The sequence below is a fragment of the Sminthopsis crassicaudata genome, chromosome 2 (assembly GCF_048593235.1).
Source record: "Sminthopsis crassicaudata isolate SCR6 chromosome 2, ASM4859323v1, whole genome shotgun sequence".
In the NCBI taxonomy this organism is placed as follows: domain Eukaryota; kingdom Metazoa; phylum Chordata; class Mammalia; order Dasyuromorphia; family Dasyuridae; genus Sminthopsis; species Sminthopsis crassicaudata.
In genome coordinates this window covers 178,349,609-178,353,491 of record NC_133618.1, presented here as the reverse complement: position 1 = coordinate 178,353,491, position 3,883 = coordinate 178,349,609, and the positions used below count along the sequence as shown (strand labels likewise).

The 3,883-nt window shown below is 35.2% G+C and overlaps 1 long non-coding RNA gene across 1 annotated transcript; it reads left to right on the top strand.

The window, feature by feature from the left end:
• The first annotated feature begins 210 nt into the window (after positions 1–210).
• Positions 211–3,555, top strand: LOC141553322 (uncharacterized). Its single transcript, XR_012485396.1, has 2 exons — positions 211–439; positions 3,270–3,555. It is a non-coding gene; the product is annotated as an uncharacterized LOC141553322 (long non-coding RNA).
• Positions 3,556–3,883: the final 328 nt, after the last annotated feature.

Here is a 3,883-nt window from a genome sequence, read left to right as displayed (position 1 = left end):
CCAGTAAAAGGCTAATTAGGAGACAGACGGGGATCATATGGTTTTAGCAATGAGCTAATTAGCTAACAGATGGTATAGGTCACCACAGAAACATCAAAGAAGAGAGATTTTTTTAAAGTTATACGCCCATAATTGTAGTCTTCCCTTTTATTCCCGACTCTGTCCCTTTGAGCACCAGTTAAAGCTTTATAAATAGTGCTCTCTTCCCTATTGGATCACAGTCAGAGTTGTCAGTGTCTTCTCTTTTTACAAGCCTTGCAAACTAGCCAAATCTTTAGGATGAAAGCCTTCTGCCTTCTCTTTGCTGTGTTTTTTGTGGCTGTTCAGACCCTGATTCATGATGAAGTGGAACAAACAGATGATTCCCCAATTCTGGAGGGAGAGATGGAGCATGCTAACTTCTGGCGGCCTTTAAGACCTGGGAAAAAAAATGAAACAGGTAATAAATAAGTAACAGCTCTCCTAAGGGGTTTCAATTTAGTATTTACCAAAATGGTAGTTGGACTTTTCTATCCCCAATTGGGAAACATTCTGGGGAAGTGTAGTTAAATGTAGTATTTTCCCAAATAGTAGTTCTGGCTCTCCAATGGAATAAGGAGGTGTTAGGTCCAAAAACTGAACTTCATTACTTTCTGCTTAAAGCCTCTCTACTTCCAAACTTTGCTATTACTGTTGAGGGCATCCTTCTACCCAGACTCTCTAGGTATCATGACTGCTTCAAGCTTATTGATTTCATCCTTCTAACATCTCTCAAATATAGCCCCTGGTAAAGGCATTTACTTTTGTTTGGACTATTGTATAGATTTCTGCTTGGTCTGTCCATCACAAATCTTTCTTCAATGTATCTTCTACTCACCATTTTTTCTGGAAAATCAGACCTGATCATGTCACCTCAACTCTACTCAACAAACTCCAGTGATTCTCTACCTCTAAGTTGAAATGCAAAGTCCAGTGTTTTGGCCATCAGCACACACATACTTTATCTTTCTATTATTTTCATATCTTACCTCTTCTTTTCTGTTCCTCAAATAAGATACTCCATCTCTCAATCCCATGTATTTTTTTCCACTGACTATACTCCATGTGTAAAATATTCTCTATCCTCCTTCTGGCTTCCTTGGACTCCTTTAAGCCTCAATTTAATTCCTGCCTTCTACAGGAAGTCTTTCTTAATCTTCTATAGTTCTAGTACCTTCCTTCTGTACATTTATTTTTTATATAGCTTGTTTGTACATAGCTGCTCACATATCATCTCATCTATTAGACTATGAGTTCCTCAAAGACAGATATTACATTTGTTGCCTTTCATTGTATCCCCAGCACTTAACACAACAGATGGGATAATATTGGGTGATTAATAAATTTTTGTTAACTATTAGTGTTGAAGACACTACATATTGTATTAGAGAGGTAGGTTCATATAATATAGGAGTTCAGAGAAGAAATGAAGGAAACTAGAAAAGAACTCTTCAATGGGGAAATAGAGAAGGGCAAAAAGAACTTAATTCAATACAGTTTAAATAAATTCAACAACTACCTTTAGAGTACACAATATTTACAAGGTGATTTAAAGTAAGAACTTAGAGCAAGGTCTTGGGAGAATTTTTATTATAATATAGCCTGCTTAAAAATGTTTGTGTTTTTTTTTAATCTGAATTTTTCTTGGCATGTTTTCAGAATCAGAGAAACTTAGAAGCCAGCTTCCTGGCTGGCTAGAAGCAAACCGAGCCCTTTCTCTGCATATTGACATGCCTATCATTCCCTTAATAATTGCTTAAATTTTTATAGTTACTTAAGTATATTGCAGAGAGCTACATATTTATTATCTCATTTGGTCCTCTTAAAAGGACCAAATGTCCTTTTGAGCTAAGTGCTGCAATTATCTACATTTTACAGAAACAGACAGGATTTGATTTTGTGAAAAAAGCGATGCCATTATAGCCAGGCAGATCTTGACTTAAATACTACAACTATCTAACTGAATAACTGATCTTACTTCTCTAAGAATCTCTCTAAAGTTAGGAAGTTCCACATGTGCATGAAATCACTTTTCTATTTTTGGTACTATAGAAAATTTAAATTGAAGGAATTGAAGGAAGACAAGATATTTCACCTCTGTCTACTCAGTTTCCTCAAATTTAAATGAGAATAATGATAGCAGGATTACTATTTGATAAGGCTATGCTGAGAACTAAACGATATATCTGTGAAGCACTTAACACAGTATATGATATGTAGTAAGTCCTATGTAAATGTTTGTTCATTTATTTCTTATGAAAGCAATAGTGTAAATGGGAAAAGATGGAAGAAAATAGGGAAGAGAAGAATCAGGTGAATCTGTAGCTAGAAGAAGATGAGTAATACAATGGACAAAGTACTGGACTTGGCACCTAAAATATCTGAATTTGGGCTACCTGTGTTAGCCCTGGTGAATCACTCTTCCATCTCTCAGCCTTAGTTTGCTTATTGTTAAATGGGAATGTGAAGATCAAATGAGTAATACATGTAAAATGTTTTATAACCTTTAAGGCACTATACAGGTATTAGCTATAATAGAGAGAATCTAGAAATAGAAACTTAGAGATGGAATTTGAAAAGAATGATATAGGCTTCAACTGTGAAATAACTCTGGTAGTCTCTCTAAAGAGAAAGATAAAATAGATCAGGAAGACTATTCAGAATTGGGTGGGACAGTGAAAAATATCTAGGACTTTAAAAAAGAAGAGGAGGGCTCAAATTTCAGATTTTATATTAATTATTTGACCTTGGACAGATAACAACTTTACTCAGTCTCCTGATTTGTCAAATGAGAAAGCTAAATTAGGTGGCCTACAAAGTCTCTTCTGCCTTTTTATCAATGGTTTTGTCAATGCAATAAGAAATCAACACATAAATAGGCAAGTAAAAATGCAAATCAAAGAGATCCAGACAGAAGGCTGCAATAGAAACCTACCTTCAAATACCATAGGGCTAGGTCAGTATTCAGAAGGATGGCTAGTGACAATGACTCTTCAAAAATAGACAATGCTATCTATATTTCAATCTACAATAGGGGCTCACTGACCAGAGCTGGCAAGAAGCTAAAGGGCTTCTTCACTGTCATTGGCTCACAAATCCAGAAAGGGTCTTACATAACTTAGAAACCAAGGAAGTCTTGACATTATTATTGCTTAAAAATAATTTTTGAATTCACAGAAAATATTCAAAGAAATGTTCCCATGTGGTATCTGTATTCGAAATGTTCTAGCTGATTGGGTTTTTATTTGCAGATCAAGTCAAGAAAGAGGCAGAAGCTCGTTGTCTAGAAAAGAATGGCATTTGCCGAAGAAGGTACTGCAAAAGAAATGAAAAATTGGTGGATTTTTGTGGCTTCCTGAAATTTTGCTGCAGTCAGAAAAATAGTACAGCTGAATACTTTTAGGAAAGATGTTTCGTGAAGAAATTGATCTCTTGTCCTGTAATTGGCCTCTTTTCGATACAAATGTGAATTTATCCATGTAACTAAATGTGTTTTCAATCCTATTGATTAACAAGAATAAAGAAGAAAGTTGGCATTAGTGTTCCAGTTGTATGTTTTTCTTCCTAACGCCAAATGGCTTCAATTGCTAACAAGATATGTTCTGTAAAGCATATTCTAGTATGGTAAGATATGACAGCATGGACTTTTAAGTAGAAGAAAATACCTTCTGCTCAGAAGAGTCAGAACCCTCCCCCTCATTCATCATACAGAGGCTTTATTAGCAGGATTATGGTCATTTGTGTTCTGATCTTCAGGTTGTAGATTATAATTCAATATAACAAAATTCCCATCCATATTTCTTAAGCTCCCATTATATGCTAAACACTGTGAAAGGAACTGGGAATTTAAAGATAAACACAAAAC